This window comes from Oncorhynchus gorbuscha, linkage group LG19 (genome assembly GCF_021184085.1).
Source record: "Oncorhynchus gorbuscha isolate QuinsamMale2020 ecotype Even-year linkage group LG19, OgorEven_v1.0, whole genome shotgun sequence".
Classification (NCBI taxonomy): domain Eukaryota; kingdom Metazoa; phylum Chordata; class Actinopteri; order Salmoniformes; family Salmonidae; genus Oncorhynchus; species Oncorhynchus gorbuscha.
In genome coordinates, this window is record NC_060191.1 from 7,637,152 (window position 1) to 7,661,554 (window position 24,403).

The following is a 24,403-nucleotide window of genomic DNA, read 5'->3' on the forward strand; positions in this document are numbered from 1 at the left end:
GGGGAGAGAGAGAGGTGAGAAACAGAAGGGGAGGAGGACAGGGGTGGAGGGTGGGAGGACAGGGATGGGAGAGAGGGGAGGGAGGAGGACAGGGGTGGAGGGTGGGAGGGAGGAGGATGTGGAGGGAGGAGGACAGGGGTAGGGAGGAGGACAGGGGTGGAGGGTGGGAGGGAGGAGGATGGGGAGGGTGGGAGGAGGATGGGGTAGGGAGGAGGACAGGGGTAGGGAGGAGGACAGGGGTGGAGGACAGGGGTGGAGGGTGGGAGGGAGGAGGATGGGGAGGGGAGAGGGGAGGGAGGAGGACAGGGGTGGAGGGTGGGAGGGAGGAGGACAGGGTGGAGGGTGGGAGGGAGGAGGATGGGGGTAGGGAGGAGGACAGGGGTGGAGGATGGGGAGGGGAGAGGGGAGGGAGGAGGACAGGGGTGGAGGGTGGGAGGGAGGAGGACAGGGGTAGGGAGGAGGGCAGGGGTGGAGGACAGGGGTGGAGGGTGGGAGGTCGGAGGATGGGGAGAGGGGAGGGAGGAGGACAGGGGTGGAGGGTGGGAGGGAGGAGGATGGGGGTAGGGAGGAGGATGGGGGTAGGGAGGAGGACAGGGGTGGAGGGTGGGAGGGAGGAGGATGGGGTGGGAGAGAGGGGAGGGAGAGAGAGAGGTGACAAACAGAAGGGGAGGAGGACAGGGGTGGAGGGTGGGAGGGAGGAGGATGGGGTGGGAGAGAGGGGAGGGAGGGTGGAGGAGAACATGGGTGGAGGGTGGGAGGGAGGAGGATGGGGTGGGAGAGAGGGGTGGAGGGTGGGTGGGAGTCCTCCTCCCCCACCCTCTACCACTGTCCTCCTCCCCTCCCACCCCTCCTTCACTCCTTCCCTCAACCCATCTCTCCAACCCAGGTCCTCCTCCCTTCCACCCTCCCACCCCTGTCCTCCTCCCTCCCTCCCATCCTCTCTCCCACCTCTGTCGTCCTCCTCCCTCTCTTCTGTTTATCATTCATAAAGGGGAGGGTGGGAGGGAGGCACTGTGTGTTTATCATTGTTCAGAATGTACTGTGCTGTAGATTTCTATGAAAATGTCATCTCCTCTACTTGGATTACCATAGAGCACCTTTTAAAAGGGGGTGGACACTCGTACACATGAATGCACACACACACACACGTGAGCAATTGATAGATGGACAGAAAGGCCATTTGTTCTCCACCGTTTTAATGGTTTAATTTCATGTCTCATCCCTGACTCACTCTTTTTCTTTATTCTTCATCTCTCGCTTCTCTCTCCAACCATACTTCCTCTGTGAAGAGCTTGGGGGATGCTGAAGTGCTCTTCAAATGAAAGAGCGATATGGAGATAGGAGGAGAGGTGGATGGACAAAGAGGACAACAGATTGAAACTGAAAGAGATAAGACTAGAGCGACAGAGGCAGAGAAAGTGAGTGAGGACAGAGGGAGCGAGAGAGAGAGACAGAAAGTGAAAGGGGGGAGGGGGTGCGAGAAAACAATGCAATGGCTAATGTTCCCCTAGATGTGGTTGACAGGGAGTCTGGGCGTGGGAAAACATTAGCCTGGCCCTTCTGCTCAGGACGAGGCAGGACGGGATAGTGCTCGCCGTTTCCTGGATTTGGGAATGCTGCATCCAGCACTCTGATGCTTATCTGGGAAAACAGAGTGAGTTTCCTGTCCTCCTGAAGAATAGCTAGTGGAGGACAGAGAGATCCTGTTTGCAAATCACACCATGGGAAGAGGGGTCGTTAAATGTGTTTTACATTGCAGTGTTATCCTGTTGATGTCCCTGCGCATTGGTCTGCGTCACACACACACACACACACACACACACACACACACACACACACACACACACACACACACACACACACACACACACACACACACACACACACACACACACACACACACACACACACACACACACACACACACACACACACACACACACGATGACCCTTTACTGTACTGTTCTTATGAGCAGCTGGGGTTGTACATAGGGCTCATGAGACACACTTCACCTGCCATGTATGATGCCACCTCTCTGCACTTGTTGACAATGTGACAATTCTGCATCAGTGCCACAGACTAGTAGTGCTTGAGTGACAGGACACAATATTGTATATATGCAATATTTTCTCCTAAAACCACAGGTGGCCAGGGAATATCCCATCACTGCCACCAAATTCAGTAGGGAGGTGTAGTAGACCATGTGAAATAGAGGGGGAAGTGTATACGTTTGGTTTAATTCCTGTTGCAATATGCTCAGAGTCTAGTGTTATAATGCCTTGTGCATTTGTACAGTGGTTTAATAATCTGGCCACATCAATAGATATAATTACCATTAAATGAAAAGAGATAATTAGAAGAAAGTACCTGCTATTGACGTAAAAGGACGTGATGACGGTTTTCTCTCCTCAAGAATCGTAGGACACGGATATGATGTCACCACGGCAGTGTCGCTGTGGCGGTCTCTATGGCGACGCCGCGTGCTGCAGCAGTGACGCCACCCTGGCTCGTGGTGAGTGGGTGTGACCCGCCCCTTAGAGCCCCCCTGTCCGTGTGGGCGGCCCCGTGAGGAGAGAGCGAAACACGACACCCGAGAGAGGAACCAGGGGGAGGAGAAAGAGTAGCCACAGAGTACAGAATGTTAGTGAGTGGAGGAAGAAAGAAAGTCTAAAGAGAGGACTACTGCTATTCTACGGAACGGTTATTTTAGCGACAATATGTCAAACAACCGGGAAGAAGCGGTTGAGATGGAGTAAACAACTCGGCAGTTCGTGAAAGTATATGCAAATAAGGAAAGATACGGGTTTTCGGTTCGTGTGCTTGTCGGGACGGTTGACCGTGTTCCGCTGCACCTCGAACAGGACAAGGCGAAGTTGCCGCGGGACAAATAGTAGTGAGCTACATCAACTGACTGCGATTCGGGGAAAGTAACGTTACCCCGATCGCCACAGTTGAGGAAGGGGGTATTGGGAAAGAAAGTGGAAGCAAAGGGGCCCGCGAGTGGAGCAACAGTGGAAAGTTTAACGTTAGCCTGTCCCCCCCTCGTTGTTCCATTCCGAACCAAACGAAGGGCTCAGAGGGAGACGACTTTTCCTTCCACGAACGCTACTGACTTGAGATCCACCAAGCTCGCTAGCTAACGTAAACTACCCTGCAACACTCAAAATGAAAACCCCCGGAGATTCGGGTAAGTTTGTGCAAAACACAAGTCGATCACTTTTGTCTGGATGAACTTGATCATGAACTTGCTGGTTGTCTTCGCCAGTTGTTCGGTCTGTTGTTGTCAATTATTAAGTGGTGAACAAAAGTCATACAGGTTGTTAAATACATTTAACTAGCTGGTTAGCTGGCTACCATTAGCCGTGCATTTGACAGTTAGCTGACGTGAGTTCATTGCATTGTAGCTACACAGTATTCAACACGTTCTCCAGTTATGTTTGATAAGTTGGTACAACTGAAGTTGATGCAAAAGTGTTGTTTATACTTACTGTGTCTAGTTTGCTGGAAATATGTCGACCTGTTGATGTAGCTGAAGTTGAGTTGCTTTAGTGAGACATTCAAAATGGAAGCTTTTGCAAGCGGACATCCACTCTTAATACTCGAAAAGGAAATTAAACGATGGGTTGAGTTGTCGTTAATCATATGAACCAGACACTTGATGGAAGATTAGACCCATCTACCGGTGTTGTTTAAGAGTTTTTAGTTTAATTTGGTCATTTACAAGGTGTTGCTTGTTTGTCATCCTATGCATCCCGTCAAGTTTGTATTTCTCCGCTGTTTGGTCGACATAGCTTTTAAATTTGTGGCCACCTTTTAGTGTCTATTCTCAGAAACGTCAAATGCTACTGTTTTATGTATGAACCTGTCATAATCGAAATCTGATTAATTCGTGCTTTGTTTGTATCGTGCTTCAATAAGTTCTGCAAAGTAACTGTGCACGGACCCAGCCGTGGAATGTTGCGGAATCCATGTTGGGATTTTCCCCTCATCCGTTCGTAGAAAGTCAATGGACAAGTTTTCGAAGCATCTTAAATCGGCCAAATTCACTCTTAATTTACCGTTCAGATTAAGTTGTCATTCGCACAACACATATATTTAGTTAGAGCAGTGAAAATGCAAGTGAATAATTTGTTTTGAAAACCATGCTTGGTTAGTTATGAAGGCCGCGGAGCTTGAGAGACGGGTGACCGTTTCAATGGATTGTCATTCTCGAAGGTGGAGGCTTTGTCGAATCCCAAGACGTTTGAATAAATCCTGTCGTTTCTGATGTTTGCAGTTTACAATAACGCTTTAGGCATATTTCAAGCGGTAATTAAACGTTAATCTCGTTTTCACTTTAGTAATGATCAGTGATGAAGGCAGATGTCTGGGGATGAGTAAAAGTGACTGAGCCGCTGACAAAACAGACCAACTATCTGAGTCCGACCGTAAACAAACAATGAAACACACCGCATCATAGGTGGCGCTGGAGTTTCACCTTTGGGGAAGCAGCTCAGCCCTAGCTGATAAACACATTTCATGCAATTCTACAACACTTTACATGTCTGGAGACATCAGAATCTTTTAATAGCCTACTACACAAATTGCAGGTTAGGCCTAGGCTACTCTGCTGACACTGACAAACTGAAATCAATAAAAACAACCTTGTCTTTAATGTAACCATCTAATCTAGGCCTACGAAAAGGGGAGACAAATTGTACAATATGACTTCTATCTACAATTGAAGAGGAAATTATTGTAATCAACTTTCCAGTGGCACTGACTCGCCCAATGATAAAGACAGTGAATATGCGCACTCACCAGAGATATGGTCGACACTCTCCACTAGTGCCAAGATATTAGTCCTGGTGTATCCTAGGAATGGGAATAAACTACACTTTGCACTTAAATCATTTGGACTATATGTGACTTTTGTGTTTATCCCACAATTTAATTTTGAAATATTGCGATTGGCCTAGGGCTATAGATGCGTCTCGCTGACTGCCACAACTCCACATCAGCTATTTCATATTTGCCAAATTGCGGACTTCTCAACTGTAGGCTATGTGCTTGTTATTTACCATGTAATGGTGATATAACCAATTAGTTTCCATAACAGGAGACAATACAACCAACCAATCAAGTTAATTCATTTAATAAAAAAATCAATATTGTGAGCCAGTATTAAATCTGGCAGGGGAGTCAACTGGTTATGCCAGATCACTGGCTGGGAAACTGTTTTATGGAAATCATCAAAGGTGCAGCAACCATTGCATTGTTACATTTGTTTCTCTTTAAAAACACATGCCGGCACTACAATGTATGAACTTGTTTCCAGACCTATATACAGTTGAAGTCGGGAAGTTTACATACACCTTAGCCAAACACATTTAAACTCAGTTTTTCATAATTCCTGACATTTAATCCTAGTAAAAATTCCCTGTCTTAGGTCAGTTAGGATCAGCAATTTATTTTAAGAATGTGAAATGTAAGAATAATAGTAGAGAGAATAATTGAATCATTTATTTCTTTCATCACATTCCCAGTAGGTCAGAAGTTTACATACACTCAATTAGTATTTGGAAGCATTGCCTTTAAATTGTTTAACTTGGGTCAAATGTTTTGGGTAGCCTTGCACAAGCTTCCCACAATAAGTTGGATGAATTTTGGCCCATTCCTCCTGACAGAGCTGGTATAACTGAGTCAGGTTTTTAGGCCTCCTTGCTCGCACATGCTTTTTCAGTTCTTCCCACACATTTTCTATAGGATGAGGTCAGGGCTTTGTGATGGCCACTCCAATACCTTGACTTTGTTGTCCTTAAGCCATTTTGCCACAACTTTGGAAGTATGCTTGGGGGTCATTGTCCATTTGGAAGACCCATTTGCGACCAAGCTTTAACTTCCTGACTGATGTCTTGAGATGTTGCTTCAATATATCCACATAATTGCCCATCCTCATGAGGCTATCTATTTTGTGAAGTGCACCAGTCCCTCCTGCAGCAAAGAACCCCCACAACATGATGCTGCCATCCCTGTGCTTCATGGTTCGGATGGTGTTCTTCGGCTTGCAAGCCTCCCCATTTTTCCTCCAAATATAACGATGGTCATTAAGGCCAAACGGTTCTATTTTTGTTTCATCAGACCAGAGGACATTTCTCCAAAAAGCACAATCTTGTGTCCCCATGTGCAGTTGCAAACCGTAGTCTGGCTTTTTTTTAATGGCGGTTTTGGAGCAGTGGCTTCTTCCTTGCTGAGCAGCCTTTTGGTGTTATGTCGATCTTCACAAGGTCCTTTGCTGTTGTTCTGGGGTTGATTTGCACTTTTCTCACCAAAGTATGTTCATCTCTAGGAGACAGAACATGTCTCCTTCCTGAGCGGTATGACGGCTGCGTGGTCCCATGGTGTTTATACTTGTGTACTATTGTTTGTACAGATGAACGTGGTACCTTCAGGCATTTGGAAATTGCTCCCAATAATGATCCAGACTTGTGGAGGTCTACAATTTTTTTTTCCTGAGGTCTTTTTTATTTTCCCATGATGTCAAGCAAAGAGGCACTGAGTTTGAAGATAGGCCTTGAAATACATCCACAGCTACACCTCCAATTGACTCAAATTTTCTGGAATTTTCCAAGCTGTTTAAAGGCACAGTCAACTTAGTGTGTGACTAAGTGACCCACTGGAATTGTGATACAGTGAAATAATCTGTCTGTAAATAATTGTTGGAAAGATCACTTGTGTCATGCACAAAGTAGATGTCCTAACTGACTTGCCAAAACTATAGTTTGTTCACAAGAAATTTGTGGAGTGGTTGAAAAACAAGTTTTAATGACTCAAACCTAAGTGTATGTAAACTTCCGACTTCCACTGTACATCTGCCACACCGCCATTCTATCTACACTATCCATCATGGCTCGGCTTCTTTAATGGGTCAGGATGACCGCACCCTTCACTTCATTCACGCCCACCGATCCACGTAATTCCCATGTTAATGCATCTGTCCACTCCGCACTGACTCAATCACTGTACAAACACTACCACTCAAACTGAAACGAATGAACGAGAATTGTCCATGACTGTTTTTACTCAAGAGCGTGAAGTGAACTGTAGCTGTACTCAGGCCCTGCGCCTTTCACACAGTGCGACGCCTGACTTCACGGTGCCTGTGTGAATGGCCCGTGTCGATATCTGGTGCAGGTGGGTTTGTACTGTACGGCATCGGAAGAGGAAGTGGTCAGAGTTTGTATATCTTTGCTGTGTGCTAGATTAGTATCATTTCACTATCAGCGGCACGCTTTCATATTGAAGGTGACTGATAATCATGTCATCCCTGACTGGTTTGTCTTAGATGTTGTGTAGGTCTATAGTCAAGTAGTATAAGCAAAATCTCCTGTCTAATTAGTGAAGAAGTTTAGCATGTTTTGTTTTTGCACTTGTTCCAAAGATGTTGTTTTGAGATGTAACGTGATATTGGCCTAATGTGACAAAAGATCATAGATTTGGTGATCTCACCTTCAATAGTATGATCAACTCAAGCTAATCATAAATATGCGCTTTGTATCAAGTATGCAACACAGGTGGCTGCAGTCAATGTGTCAGCTGGTTTGTAGTCTGAGGCCTATCAAAGGTGAGCAACCGTGAACGATGACACTGTAAAAAGAGGCCATGATTATATGGGGATTCCAAATAGGTCAAACAGGGACCATCAAGCTCACTAGTTAAGTCGGCTCATTCCTGAAATTCTGCCATAAGTTTGTTCCTGCTCTCTCTCTTGCATGTTGTGAAGCACATAACTAACCAGCTTCCCCCATACATACAACATCAGGAAGCTCAGTCACATTTAATGCCAACTCTGCATATTTGTATTTATTTCACAACAACAAAGGCTATGCCTGACATCACAGGGACTTGAGATGAAGCAGGCCTCTATCTTATGGGGGTGTTCTCTCCAAGAATAATGTGGTTTTGTGTACAACACAACGGTGATGCCTGTTCTGTAGTGGCTCTGTGGCTTATATAGAGCCATGTCTGTTCTGTAGTGGCTCTGTGGCTTATATAGAGCCATGTCTGTTCTGTAGTGGCTCTGTGGCTTATATAGAGCCATGTCTGTTCTGTAGTGGCTCTGTGGTTTATATAGAGCCATGTCTGTTCTGTAGTGGCTCTGTGGCTTATATAGAGCCATGTCTGTTCTGTAGTGGCTCTGTGGCTTATATAGAGCCATGTCTGTTCTGTAGTGGCTCTGTGGCTTATATAGAGCCATGTCTGTTCTGTAGTGGCTCTGTGGCTTATATAGAGCCATGTCTGTTCTGTAGTGGCTCTGTGGCTTATATAGAGCCATGTCTGTTCTGTAGTGGCTCTGTGGCTTATATAGAGCCATGCCTGTTCTGTAGTGGCTCTGTGGCTTATATAGAGCCATGCCTGTTCTGTAGTGGCTCTGTGGCTTATATAGAGCCATGTCTGTTCTGTAGTGGCTCTGTGGCTTATATAGAGCCATGTCTGTTCTGTAGTGGCTCTGTGGCTTATATAGAGCCATGTCTGTTCTGTAGTGGCTCTGTGGCTTATATAGAGCCATGTCTGTTCTGTAGTGGCTCTGTGGCTTATATAGAGCCATGTCTGTTCTGTAGTGGCTCTGTGGCTTATATAGAGCCATGTCTGTTCTGTAGTGGCTCTGTGGCTTAAAAAGAGCCATGTCTGTTCTGTAGTGGCTCTGTGGCTTATATAGAGCCATGTCTGTTCTGTAGTGCCTGATGGATGGACTGTGTGAGCCCCATGGCCTCTGCTCTCCTCCCTAACCTCTCTAACCTCCACCCCCTTCCCTTTCTGCCACATTCCAGTACAACCCTACCCCAGAGAAACAGCCCTGAGGAGGGGGCTGATGACATCACCACACCCCACCACAAGTGGCCCTTCTACTAGAGTGTTTGTTTGGTTCTGTGTTGGGAAGTGTGTGTGTGTACCTAAGACTAGTGTGTATGTATTGGATGTGTGTATACCAGAGTGAGTGTGTTTGAGCGGTGTCATGTACACGTGTATAACGTGCTGTTGTTGGGTTTGTGTTCGCGTTCACTTGAAAGTGTGTCGACCTTGTGTGTGTGTGTTGTGTGTCCGTGCTTGTGCAAGTCCCACTCCTTCGCTCTCTAATTAACCGTGTTGACAAACACAGTTGACCTTTAACCGAGGCATTATCTAACCACAAATCTGCCCACAAATAGAGACTTCAAATAGTCACATTATTATGAGGCTTTAATCCCAGCAGGCCTTTATCTCTCACTCACTCTCCAGTTGTCCTGTTGCTGTGCTCTGTAGGCCTGGTTAGGAGTTTTAACCCTTAACAAACGCCTCTTCACTCATTACAATCTATATTCATTGCCAGAATGAGAATGTTATAAATAGCATATAGCAATCTAATAGTTTGTAGATAGAGATGATCTGTTCTCTAAGCTTTTTTATCTACAAATACCTAGGTGTCTGGTTAGACTGTAAACTCTCCTTTCAGACTTAAACATCTCCAATCCAAAATTAAATCTAGAATCGGCTTCCTATTTCGCAACAAAGCCTCCTTCACTCATGCTGCCAAACATACTCTCATAAAACTGATTCTCCTACCAATCTTTGACTTCAGCGATGTCATTTACAAAATAGCCTCCAACACTCTGGTCACCATAGCAACACCCACCCGTAGCACGCGCTCCAGCAGGTATATTTCAATGGTCATCCCCAAAACCAACACTTCCTTTGGCCGCCTTTCCAGTTCTCTGCTGCCAATGACTGGAACGAATGACAAAAATCACTGAAGCTGGAGACTTATATCTCCCTCTGTAACTTTACGCATCAGCTGTCAGAGCAGCTTACCGATCACTGTACCTGTACACATCCAATCTGTAAATAGAACAACCTACTACCTCATCCCCATATTATTTATCCTCTTGCTCTTTTGCACCCCAGTATCTCTACTTGCACTTCATCATCTGCACATCTATCACTCCAGTGTTAATGCTAAATTGTAATTATTTCCCCTCTATGGCCTATTTATTGCCTTACCTCCCTAATCTTCTACACACACTGTACATAAATAGAAAAATCTTTATTTTCTATTGTATTATTGAGTGTACGTTTGTTTGTGTAACTCTGTTGTTTGTGTCACACTGCTTTACTTTATCTTGGCCAGGTCACAGTTGTAAATGAGAACTTGTTCTCAACTGGCCTACCTGGTTAAATAACAATAAATAATACTCTGCCTGCTCGCTATGTGTCTAATGTTACCAGACACTAATCTGTTGATGCTGTGATTTTTCCATCCTGAGTAATAAGGAATTACTATTTTATTCAGGCCTGAAAATCAGGAACTCTATCAAGAATATAGCGTAAGTGTTTTATATTTATAATGAAAATGGACAAATAGTCTATTTCCTGATTTTCAATAAGTGCCAATCAAAAGATGGTAGTGTTTGGTAATTTGATTTAGCACAAATGATATTATCTGAGAGGTTACATTAGGTCAACTGATCTGAAATCAGGCTTTGTCCGTGGTTAGCTATTACTGCTAGATAGAATAGAACCAACATGACACAGGAAGACAGGTCCTGGACCTGTTGATAAGGCACTGTATCACCTGCCTGGGGTTGGGTATGAGATCAAGGGTGGTGATAATGATTAGGTACCAGTAATATGACTACTACTGACCCAGGGATGCAAGAGAAATAGTCCTATAATAACTACAACCTAAAATTCATACCTGGGAATATTGAAGACTCATGTTAAATGAAAGCTGGTGGTTCCTTATGTTCTCATGTTCTGAGCAAAGAAGATATTGCACTTTTACTTTCTTCTCCAACACTTTGTTTTTGCATTATTTAAACCATATTGAACATGTTTCATTATTTATTTGAGGCTAAATAGATTTTTATTTATGTATTATATTAAGTTAAAATAAGTGTTCATTCAGTATTGTTGTAATTGTCATTATTACAAATTTAAAAAATAAAAAAATTGTCAGATTAATCGGTGTAGGCGTTGAAAAATCATAATCGGTCGACCTCTATATACCTTTGACTATTGGAGGTTCTTATAGGCACTTTAGTGTTGCCAGCCTAATCTCGGGAGTTGATAGGCTTGAAGTCATTAAAAGCACTATGCTTCAAGCATTGCGAAGAGCTTCTGGCAAACGCAGGAAAGTGCTGTTTGAATTAATGCTTACGAGCCTGTTGCTGCCTACCACCTCTGTCAGACAGCTCTATCAAACATCATAATCATACTTCGGTATAATATAATAAACACACAGAAATTCGAGCCTTTGGTCATTAACATCTCCAGGGTATGTGGGACGCTAGCGTCCCACCTGGCCAACGTCCAGTGAGATTGCAGAGCACAAAATTCAAATACAGAAATACTCATTATAATTATTCAGAAAAGATACAAGTATTTTACATAGGTTTAAAGATGAACTTCTTGTGAATCCAACCACGGTGTCAGATTTAAAAAAGGATTTACTGTGAAAGCATACCTTACGATTATTTGAGAACATAGCCCAGCAGACAAATCATTACAAACAGTAACCAGCCAAGTAGAAGAGTTACACAAGTCAGAAATATAGAGAGAATTAATCACTTACCTTTGATGATCTTCATATGGTTGCACTCAGAAGACATTCATTTATTCAATAAATGTTCCTTTTATTTGATGAAGTCTCTTTATATCCCAAAACCTCCATTTTGTTCGCATTTTCTTCAGTTTCATTTTCTTCAGGCTCAAACTCAGTCACAACAGGCAGACAAAAAAATCGAAATAGTAAAGTTCGTAGAAACATGTCAAACGATGTTCATAATCAATCCTCAGGTTGTTTTTAGCCTAAATAATCGATAATATTTCACCCGGACAATAACGTTGTCAATATAAAGGATAAACAAGAAAGGCACTCTCGGTCGTGTGCATGAAAAAGCTCTGTGACACGGCAGGGTCCACTCATTCAGACTGCTCTTACTCCCTCATTTTTCCAAAATACAAGCTTGAAACCATTTCTAAAGACTGTTGACATCTAGTGGAAGGCATAGTAACTGCAATTTGAGTCCTAAGTCAATGGATACTGTAATGGCATTGAATAGAAAAAAATCCTACTTCCTGAATAGATTTTTCTCAGGTTTTCGCCTTCTAAATCAGTTATGTTATATGCACAGACACTATTTTAACAGTTTTGGAAACTATAGAGTGTTTTCTATCAAAATCTACCAATTATATGCATATCCTATCTTCTGGGCCTGAGTATGCTGAAATGCTGCCCCCTACCCTAGAGAAGTTAATATGGTCAAATCCAGAAACTATAATTTCGAAAACAAAACATTTATTATTTTAGTGAAATACAGAACCGTTATGTATTTTATTGAACGGGTGGCATCCCTAAGTCTAAATATTCCTGTTACATTGCACAACCTTCAATGTAATGTCATAATTATGTAAAATTCTGGCAAATTAATTGTGGTCTTTGTGAGGAAGAAATGGTTTTCACACAGTTTGCATCGAGCCAGGCGGCCCAAACTGCTGCATATACCCTGACTCTGCTTGCACTGAATGCAGGAGAAGCAACACAATTTCCCTAATTAATATTACCTGCTAACATGAATTTATTTTAACTAAATATGGAGGTTTATACTTGTGTATTTATTTTAAGAAAGCCATTGATGTTTGTGGTTGGGTACATTTGTGCAACGATTGTGTTTTTTTCACAAATGCGCTTTTGTTAAATCATCACCCGTTTGGCGAAGTAGGCTGTGATTCGATGATAAATGAACAAGCACTGCACTGAGTATATGCAATGCAGGACAAGCTAGTTAACTACACATAGTTGATGATATTACTAGGTTAACTAGCGATTATGTTAAGATTGATTGTTTTTTTATAAGATAAGTTTAATGCTAGCTAGCAACTTACCTTGGCTCCTTGCTGCAGGTGGTCAGCCTGCTACACAGTCTCCTTGTGGATTGCAATGTAATCGGCCATAATCGGCATCCAAAAATGCAGATTACCGATTGTTATGAACTTGAAATCGGCCCTAATTAATCGGTCGACCTCTAGTGGGGCTAGTGGGACCTCTCATTGTGCTCATAATGAAGCAGAGCAGCTCAGGGTTTGGAGGCTGCTTTGACAAGAGGAGAGACTGTACCTCGCTCTGTCCCTCGCTCTGGGCCATGTCCGAATACCTGTACTTGCGTTCTAAATAATATATATTTTTGGCATGCGAAAATCTTTATGACAATATCGCAAAATTATTTTTGCACGGGTTGGCAGTACCTGCACCAAAACTCCGGTGTCATTCTTCATAGCTTGTTCTCAGATTTGTTTTTAGATGGAGCCAATTTATTGTCAGCACTTTTATTTCCACGACTGATCAAAACTTGTTTTCTCATGACTCTCTCTTGTCCTTCTGCAGTAGATGTATGGTGAGCAGCATGTTTGGAACATCGAATCGCAATAATATCATAGTATCGAATTGCGATACATATAGAATCGTGAAAATCACAACACATATCGTACCGGCACCTAAACATTGTGATAATATCGTATTGTGAGGCCCCTAGCCCTCAGCCCTACTCTGCCCTTGACTGGCCCTCAAAGTTTTACGCTTGACCACTTGATGGTGTGTGGTCGACTCTCACGGTCCATTTCCCCCACATGAGACCTAGTCTATAGAGCGTTATAGGTGGTTCTAACAGCTGTGTGTGGTCAGAGCCTGAGAGAAACAGGAGGGATTTGCTCCATTTAAACTGCACTGTAATTGTCTGTTATCAGCCTAACCGTGCCTTCGGGATCTGTTGGTGTGTGTGTGTGATCCACACACACAGACTGTTATAAGTTGGGCCAAGTGGTCCAATAGGCCATATCCCCATACTGACCGTTTGGCGTCATGGTCTCAGTATTGGCTACTAGGATGGAGAAGGTAATGGATTAGAAATCATCTACGAAGGGTTGATATCGGTGGAGGATGCAGTGACACATGTGTTCTGCACCATAACCCCCCCCCCCCCCACACACACACAGACACACAGCTTTTTATGGGAGGTCCTGGACCTCCCACATTCCTGCTTTAGAAAGTTAATAGTTGCCGTCTGTGCTGCATTTCACACTGGAGGAAAACACAACCCTCTCTCACATAGAGACAGACAGACAGTGTATCTCTCTCACACACACAGAGAGAGAGAGGCCATCATCTCCGGTGATGATCCTGTCTGGCTCAGTGGAACCAAGCAGGGTGTGGCAAGCTGCCTGGCCCGACCTGCACTGTTACTCAGCTGTGTGGGTGTGTAATATAAGATCGCTATTTCAGAGCCAACATGTTACAAAGGTGTGGTTACTATGTATTATATATGAGACACAGAAAGTGTGTGAGAGAGTGTTTATTCATTTGTCAGAGAAGGCATGTGTGTTATTTGTTAGTGTGTGTGTCTAGTGTATCGCTGCGCCATTCTCCTCACAGCACTGACTGTGCCACTGAAACTGATCTGAGCTTGACGCCAGACACACACAGACGGAGAGAGAGAGAGAGATCAGGTAACCGTGATCCCCGGCTCACATCAGACCGAAACAGACAGATTAGCTCCTCTAAATAACTCTGCTGCTCCATCCAGCCTCACATTACACCAGCCACGACCCTGCACAGACCTGGGTTGACCCTGACCCAGCCTCACATCGCACATTACACCAGCCACGACCCTGTACAGACCTGGGTTGACCCTGACCCAGCCTCACATCGCACATTACACCAGCCACGACCCTGCACAGACCTGGGTTGACCCTGACCCAGCCTCACATCACACATTACACCAGCCACGACCCTGCACAGACCTGGGTTGACCCTGACCCAGCCTCACATCACACATCACACCAGCCATGACCCTGCACAGACCTGGGTTGACCCTGACCCAGCATCACATCACACATTACACCAGCCACGACCCTGCACAGACCTGGGTTGACCCTGACCCAGCCTCGCATCACACATTACACCAGCCACGAACCTGCACAGACCCTGACCCAGCCGATACCACCTCACACACACACTCTCCTAATCCTAACCTGGTGTGGTGTTTGTTTCCATTTATAGCACGGTGTAACTCACACTGCTAATCTATCATATTAACATTGTGGTTCTGGTCATGTTGTGTGGATCACACTGTAAAATCCCATTTGGACTGATCCTTACTGTAAAATCCCATTTGGACTGATCCTTACTGTGAGAACCCATTCTAACCGATCCTTACTGTAATAACCCATTTGGACTGGTCCTTACTGTAATAACAGATTTGGACTGGTCCTTACTGTAATAACACCATTTCGACTGATCCTTACTGTAATAACCCATTTCGACTGATCCTTACTGTGAGAACAGATTTGGACTGGTCCTTACTATAATAACACCATTTCGACTGATCCTTACTGTGAGAACAGATTTGGACTGGTCCTTACTGTAATAACACATTTTGGCTGATCCTTACTGTAATAACCCATTTGGACTGGTCCTTACTGTGAGAACAGATTTGGACTGGTCCTTACTGTAATAACACATTTGGGCTGATCCTTACTGTAATAACACATTTGGGCTGATCCTTACTGTAAAATCCCATTCTAACCGATCCTTACTGTAATAACCCATTTGGACTGGTCCTTACTGTGAGAACAGATTTGGACTGGTCCTTACTGTGAGAACACATTTGGACTGGTCCTTACTGTGAGAACCCATTCTAACCGATCCTTACTGTAATAACCCATTTGGACTGGTCCTTACTGTGAGAACAGATTTGGACTGGTCCTTACTGTGAGAACAGATTTGGACTGGTCCTTACTGTGAGAACAGATTTGGACTGGTCCTTACTGTGAGAACAGATTTGGACTGGTCCTTACTGTGAGAACAGATTTGGACTGGTCCTTACTGTGAGAACAGATTTGGACTGGTCCTTACTGTGAGAACAGATTTGGACTGGTCCTTACTGTGAGAACAGATTTGGACTGGTCCTTACTGTGAGAACAGATTTGGACTGGTCCTTACTGTGAGAACAGATTTGGACTGGTCCTTACTGTGAGAACCGATTTGGACTGGTCCTTACTGTAATAACCCATTTGGACTGGTCCTTACTGTAATAACCCATTTGGACTGGTCCTTACTGTAATAACCCATTTGGACTGGTCCTTACTGTAATAACCCATTTGGACTGGTCCTTACTGTAATAACCCATTTGGACTGGTCCTTACTGTAATAACCCATTTGGACTGGTCCTTACTGTAATAACCCATTTGGACTGGTCCTTATCGTAAGATCCCATCTAGCTGTTGTGCAGACATCATGTCCTAGCCTGATTTTGGTGTACAGGAGTGAACTGTGGAGAATGAGAAGTCTGTGTATGTGTGACTCCAATGTGTTAGTTTAGCTAACGGTGTACAGAAATGAACTGTGGAAAGTGAGGTGCCGTTTGAGGATGTCCCCCTCTTCACCAGGTTTACACTGGGCTGCTAACCCCTAACATGACACTCACCCTCTATCTCAAAGCCTGGCTGTAGAGTGGGAGGAGGACTGGAATACTTCAGGCTATTTTTATCTGGGAATCTGTCTCTGCTTGGGAGAGGACAGATATCTAATTCTAGAGGATGGGAAGTCACAAAAAGACTACTGTGCCAATTGCACCTCTCTGATACTTAGTGTGTGTGTGGTCGGCTGTTGAGTATTCAAATGCCGCCTGGTGCCACCTAAAACGTTCTCTCTCTCCCACTTTCCACCGCCTGTTACCCCCCCTCTCTCTCCTCCACCCCTCCCTCTTCTCTCGCTCTCTCTCCTCCACCCCTCCCTCTTCTCTCGCTCTCTCCTCCACCCCTCCCTCTTCTCTCGCTCTCTCCTCCACCCCTCCCCCTTCTCCCGCTCTCTCTCTCCTCCACCCCTTCCTCTTCTCCCGCTCTCTCTCTCTCTCTCCCTCTTCTCTCTCTCTCTCTCCTCCACCCCTCCCTCTTCTCTCTCTCTCTCTTCTCCACCCCTCCCTCTTCTCTCTCTCTCTCTCTCTCGTCTCTCTCTCTCTCTCTCTCTCTCTCTCTCTCTCTCTCTCTCTCTCTCTCTCTCTCTCTCTCTCTCTCTCTCTCTCTCTCTCTCTCCCCCCCCCTCGACACATCCCTCTTCTTTCTCTCTCTCCCCTCCAAGTAAGGAATGTGAGATCACATTTGAAGAGTTTATTTTCAACCTCTCTATTTCCCCGCTGTCGGTCTTTTGTGTTTTCTCCTCCCTCTCTCCTTGTGTAGACCTGCCCTGTCCTCTATGTACCTGCCCTGTCCTCTATGTACCTGCCCTGTCCTCTATGTACCTGCCCTGTCCTCTATGTACCTGCCCTGTCCTCTATGTACCTGCCCTGTCCTCTATGTACCTGCCCTGTCCTCTATGTACCTGCCCTGTCCTCTATGTACCTGCCCTGTCCTCTATGTACCTGCCCTGTCCTCTATGTACCTGCCCTGTCCTCTATGTACCTGCCCTGTCCCCTATGTACCTGCCCTGTCCTCTATGTACCTGCCCTGTCCCCTATGTACCTGCCCTGTCCCCTATGTACCTGCCCTGTCCTCTATGTACCTGCCCTGTCCTCTATGTACCCGCGTCACTGTTCATTTTGAACTTTGAGCCAATTTATCTCATGTAAGCATGTGGTTTCCCTCAACTGTGTGTGCGTGCACCTGGATGTGTGTGTGTGTTGCTTAGGGGAACCTGTGTGTGTGAGTCACTAATACTGGCCAAGCAGTGCATTTATGATATTTTTGTTTATTACTAGGTAGGGGCCTTTAGTATGAAAGCCCTGTAAAAATTGTGTGTGTGAGAGCACGTTTCGTACACAATATGTCCCAGAGGAGGGGTGTGTGTGTCTTGAGGATCTGTGTTGTCCCAAAGGAAAGTTCAGCTCAGAGTGTGCTCTCACAAAACAGCCCATTTATGATGGGATCAAACAAGCCACATGTAGAGAATGATAATCTACTGTAGTCAGCATTAAACCAGCTTCCATTCTTTCAGTCTTGATGTGTGTGAAGGTGAACACCTGTTTGTCTGTTTCAATATCACCATGCTGTGTGTGTGTGTGTGTGTGTGTGTGTGTGTGTGTGTGTGTGTGTGTGTGTGTGTGTGTGTGTGTGTGTGTGTGTGTGTGTGTGTGTGTGTGTGTGTGTGTGTGTGTGTGTGTGTGTGTGTGTGTGTGTGTGTGTGTGTGTGTGTGTGTGTGTGTGTGTGTGTGTAAAGAGGACATCCTCTGTCTTTTATCAGCTGTGACTGGTTGATCTCATTTGCTCCTTGTGGCTGGCCTGTACATAAGCACTGTACTTTGTACAACAGAATCACACACATCCCTTTCCCTGAATCCCTGGTTTTTGTCTGAAATCGTAGCTACCTAGCTAGCATGCTATTTTGTCTGAAATCGTAGCTACCTAGCTAGCATGTTATTTTGTCTGAAATCGTAGCTACCTAGCTAGCATGTTATTTTGTCTGAAATCGTAGCTACCTAGCTAGCATGTTATTTTGTCTGAAATCGTAGCTACCTAGCTAGCATGTTATTTTGTCTGAAATCGTAGCTACCTAGCTAGCATGTTATTTTGTCTGAAAACGTAGCTACCTAGCTAGCATGTTATTTTGTCTGAAAACGTAGCTACCTAGCTAGCATGTTATTTTGTCTGAAAACGTAGCTACCTAGCTAGCATGTTATTTTGTCTGAAAACGTAGCTACCTAGCTAGCATGTTATTTTGGATGAAAACGTCACCATGGCTTCTCTGGCCTTGGGTCTGTTCTATTGATTAAAGTAATGGATAGAATGGTGTGTGTGTCAGTGAGAGTGTATGGGGTTGTTGGTGTGTGTGAAGGTCTCTGAGGAGTGAAACCCTTTAAAACCTAGATTAACTGGCCCCTCCATCCTCTCCTCTCCTCCCCCTCTCTGTCACCCATCCCATGGTAGAATACCCCAGTGGCAGATCCTCTTCCATTAACTCTCTCTCCTCCCCCTCTCTGTCACCCATCCCATGGTAGAATACCCCAGTGGCAGATCCTCTTCCATTAATTAACTCTCTCTCCTCCCCCTCTCTGTCACCCATCCCATGGTAGAATACCCCAGTGGCAGATCCTCTTCCATTAATTAACTCTCTCTCCTCCCCCTCTCTGTCACCCATCCCATGGTAGAATACCCCAGTGGCAGATCCTCTTCCATTAATTAACTCTCTCTCCTCCCCCTCTGTCACCCATCCCATGGTAGAATACCCCAGTGGCAGAACCTCTTCCATTAATTAACTCTCCCTCCCTCTCCCTCCTGCCCCTCTTTTTCACTGCAACTCTCCCGGTCCCCTTCTCCTTTCTCTCCATCCACTTGATTTTTTTTCTCCTCTCCTCTTTCTCTCTCTCTCACTCCCCCATTCCTCTTTCTCTCTCTCTCTCACTCCCCCATGCCTCTTTCTCTCTCTCACTCCCCCATGCCTCTTTCTCTCTCTCTCACTCCCCCATTCCTCTTTCTCTCTCTCTCTCACTCCCCCATTCCTCTTCCTCTCTCTCTCTCTCTCTCTCTCTCTCTCTCTCTCTCTCTCTCTCTCTCTCTCTCTCTCTCTCTCTCTCTCTCTCTCTCTCTCTCTCTCTCTCTCTCTCTCTCTCACTCTCCCATTCCTCTCTCTCTCTCTCTCTCACTCTCCCATTCCTCTCTCTCTCTCTCTCTCACTCTCCCATTCCTCTTTCTCTCTCTCTCTCACTCTCCCATTCCTCTTTCTCTCTCTCTCTCACTCTCCCATTCCTCTTTCTCTCTCTCTCTCACTCCCCCCATTCCTCTCTCTCTCACTCCCCCATTCCTCTCTCTCTCACTCCCCCATTCCTCTCTCTCTCTCTCTCTCTCTCTCTCTCTCTCTCTCTCTCTCTCTCTCTCTCTCTCTCTCTCTCTCTCTCTCACTCCCCCATTTCTCTCTCTCTCTCTCTCTCTCACTCCCCCATTTTCTCTCTCTCTCTCTCTCTCTCACTCCCCCATTTCTCTCTCTCTCTCTCTCTCTCTCACTCCCCCATTTCTCTCTCTCTCTCTCTCTCTCTCACTCCCCCATTTCTCTCTCTCTCTCTCTCTCTCTCACTCCCCCATTTTCTCTCTCTCTCTCTCTCTCTCTCTCTCTCTCACTCCCCCATTCTCTCTCTCTCTCTCTCTCTCTCTCTCTCTCTCTCACTCCCCCATTTCTCTCTCTCTCTCTCTCTCTCTCACTCCCCCATTCTCTCTCTCTCTCTCTCTCTCTCTCTCTCTCTCACTCCCCCATTCTCTCTCTCTCTCTCTCTCTCTCTCTCTCTCTTACTCCCCCATTCCTCTCTCTCTCTCTCTCACTCCCCCATTCCTCTCTCTCTCTCTCTCACTCCCCCATTCCTCTCTCTCTCTCTCTCTCTCACTCACTCCCCCATTTTCTCTCTCTCTCTCTCTCTCACTCTCTCACTCCCCCATTCCTCTTTCTCTCTCTCTCTCACTCCCCCATTCCTCTTTCTCTCTCTCACTCTCTCACTCCCCCATTCCTCTTTCTCTCTCTCTCTCACTCCCCCATTCCTCTTTCTCTCTCTCTCTCACTCCCCGTTCCTCTTTCTCTCTCTCTCTCTCACTCCCCCATTCCTCTTTCTCTCTCTCTCACTCCCCCATTCCTCTTTCTCTCTCTCTCTCTCTCTCTCTCTCACTCTCACTCCCCCATTTCTCTCTCTCTCTCTCTCTCTCTCTCTCTCTCTCTCTCTCTCTCTCTCTCTCTCTCTCTCTCTCTCTCTCACTCACTCTCACATTTCTCTCTCTCTCTCGCACTCCCCCGTTCCTCTTTCTCTCGCACTCCCCGTTCCTCTTTCTCTCTCACTCCCCGTTCCTCTCTCTCTCTCACTCCCCCATTCCTCTTTCTCTCTCTCTCTCACTCCCCCATTCCCTTCAACTGGCTTATGACAAAGGGAGCAGTGCAGACCCATTGTTGGGCGTGTGTTGCTGTAAGGACACAGGTGCTGAATTACCGTGTGGTTAGCATTATCAACCCAGCTTTAGGGGTGCCACACACGCTCATCCTGGATAGCTAGTCTCGTACAGGTCATCTTCCTGAAATGTTTATATGTAGTCATTTCTCTGAACTCTGTTTACGTCTCCTCCCAGGTGTGTGTGTGTGTGTGATGTGTGTTGGCCTGAGAGGGATTGAATAATGCATAGATCATTGGAAAGGTATTTATAGGAAAGCAGAGTGATTAAAGTTTAATGGCAGGCCTTACCGTCAGTGCTGTACAGCATCATCCCCGCTCACTCTCTCTCGCTCGCCCACTCTTTCTTGCGCTCTCTCTCTTTCTTGCTCTCTCTCTCGCGCGCTTGCTCTCTCTCTCTCGCTCTCTCTCGCGCGCTCGCTCTCTCGTTCTCTCTCGCTCTCTCGTTCTCTCTCGCTCTCTCGTTCTCTCGCTCTCTCTCGCGCTCGCTCGCTCTCTCGCTCCCCTCATTCTCGCTCCCTCGCTCTCTCTCACTCTCTCAATTGTTTGTCGCTGTCTTTTCCTGTCTTCAGTATACTGGCTAGCCTGTATCCTCCACTTCTCACATCTCTCCATTCCTCTCTTTACTTCTCTCCCTCTTATCCCTGTCCGAAAGCTGTCCAGCCTGTCATGAAGCTGTGTGAAGCTGTATGAAGCTGTATTAGGAATTGCGTATGTTTACTCCATACGCCTCTTCTTTTTCTCACTACCTACCTTTCCCTTCTCTCATCTCTCCCTCTTGTTTACATTTCCCCAATACCTTCCTTTCCCCTCTCTCCATCTCTCCCTCATGTTTACATTGCCCCAATACCTACCTTTCCCCTCTCTCCATCTCTCCCTCTTGTTTACATTGCCCCACTACCTTCCTTTCCCCTCTCTCCATCTCTCCCTCATGTTTACATTGCCCCACTACCTTCCTTTCCCCTCTCTCCATCTCTCCCTCATGTTTACATTGCCCCACTACCTTCCTTTCCCCTCTCTCCATCTCTCCCTTTTGTTGACATTGCCCCAATACCTACCTTTCCCCTCTCTCCATCATGTTTACATTTCCCCACTACCTTCCTTTCCCCTCTCTCCATCTCTCCATCTAGTTTACATTGCCCCAATACCTACCTTTCCCCTCTCTCCATCTCCCTCTTGTTTACATTGCCCCAATACCTACCTTTCCCCTCTCTCCATCTCCCTCTTGTTTACATTGCCCCACTACCTTCCTTTCCCCTCTCTCCATCTCTCCCTCTTGTTTACATTGCCCCACTACCTTCCTTTCCCCTCTCTCCCTCTTGTTTACATTGCCCCAATACCTTCCTTTCCCCTCTCTCCATCTCTCCATCATGTTTACATTGCCCCACTACCTTCCTTTCCCCTCTCTCCCTCTTGTTTACATTGCCCCAATACCTTCCTTTCCCCTCTCTCCATCTCTCCATCATGTTTACATTGCCCCACTACCTTCCTTTCCCCTCTCTCCCTCTTGTTTACATTGCCCCAATACCTTCCTTTCCCCTCTCTCCATCTCTCCATCATGTTTACATTGCCCCACTACCTTCCTTTCCCCTCTCTCCATCTCTCCCTCATGTTTACATTGCCCCACTACCTTCCTTTCCCCTCTCTCCATCTCTCCCTCATGTTTACATTGCCCCACTACCTTCCGTTCCCCTCTCTCCATCTCTCCCTCATGTTTACATTGCCCCACTACCTTCCGTTCCCCTCTCTCCATCTCTCCCTCATGTTTACATTGCCCCACTACCTTCCTTTCCCCTCTCTCCATCTCCCTCTTGTTTACATTGCCCCAATACCTTCCTTTCCCCTCTCTCCATCTCTCCCTCATGTTTACATTGCCCCACTACCTTCCTTTCCCCTCTCTCCATCTCTCCCTCATGTTTACATTGCCCCACTACCTTCCGTTCCCCTCTCTCCATCTCTCCCTCATGTTTACATTGCCCCACTACCTTCCTTTCCCCTCTCTCCATCTCCCTCTTGTTTACATTGCCCCAATACCTTCCTTTCCCCTCTCTCCATCTCTCCATCATGTTTACATTGCCCCACTACCTTCCTTTCCCCTCTCTCCCTCTTGTTTACATTGCCCCAATACCTTCCTTTCCCCTCTCTCCATCTCTCCATCATGTTTACATTGCCCCACTACCTTCCTTTCCCCTCTCTCCCTCTTGTTTACATTGCCCCACTACCTTCCTTTCCCCTCTCTCCATCTCCCTCTTGTTTACATTGCCCCAATACCTTCCTTTCCCCTCTCTCCATCTCTCCATCATGTTTACATTGCCCCACTACCTTCCTTTCCCCTCTCTCCCTCTTGTTTACATTGCCCCAATACCTTCCTTTCCCCTCTCTCCATCTCTCCATCATGTTTACATTGCCCCACTACCTTCCTTTCCCCTCTCTCCTCTTGTTTACATTGCCCCAATACCTTCCTTTCCCCTCTCTCCATCTCTCCATCATGTTTACATTGCCCCACTACCTTCCTTTCCCCTCTCTCCATCTCTCCCTCATGTTTACATTGCCCCACTACCTTCCTTTCCCCTCTCTCCATCTCTCCCTCATGTTTACATTGCCCCACTACCTTCCTTTCCCCTCTCTCCATCTCTCCCTCATGTTTACATTGCCCCACTACCTTCCGTTCCCCTCTCTCCATCTCTCCCTCATGTTTACATTGCCCCACTACCTTCCTTTCCCCTCTCTCCATCTCTCCCTCTTGTTTACATTGCCCCAATACCCACCTTTCCCCTCTCTCCATCTCTCCCTCATGTTTACATTGCCCCAATACCTTCCTTTCCCCTCTCTCCATCTCTCCATCATGTTTACATTGCCCCACTACCTTCCTTTCCCCTCTCTCCATCTCACCCTCATGTTTACATTGCCCCAATAACTACCTTTCCCATCTCTCCCTCATGTTTACATTGCCCCAATACCTACCTTTCCCCTCTCTCCCTCATGTTTACATTGCCCCACTACCTTCCTTTCCCATCTCTCCATCTCTCCCTTTTGTTGACATTGCCCCAATACCTTCCTTTCCCCTCTCTCCATCTCTCCCTCTTGTTTACATTGCCCCAATACCTTCCTTTCCCCTCTCTCCATCTCTCCCTCATGTTTACATTGCCCCAATACCTACCTTTCCCCTCTCTCCATCTCTCCCTCATGTTTACATTGCCCCAATACCTACCTTTCCCCTCTCTCCATCTCTCCCTCTTGTTTACATTGCCCCAATACCTTCCTTTCCCCTCTCTCCATCTCTCCATCATGTTTACATAGCCCCAAAACCTTCCTTTCCCCTCTCTCCATCATGTTTACATTTCCCCAATACCTTCCTTTCCCCTCTCTCCATCTCTCCCTCATGTTTACTTTGCCCCAATACCTACCTTTCCCCTCTCTCCATCTCTCCCTCTTGTTTACATTTCCCCAATACCTTCCTTTCCCCTCTCTCCAT

The 24,403-nt window shown here is 45.9% G+C and overlaps 1 pseudogene; it reads left to right on the plus strand.

Moving 5' to 3' along the window:
• The first annotated feature begins 2,583 nt into the window (after positions 1–2,583).
• The window catches only part of LOC124005052, a 91,235-nt pseudogene continuing 69,415 nt past the window's right edge, over positions 2,584–24,403 (plus strand).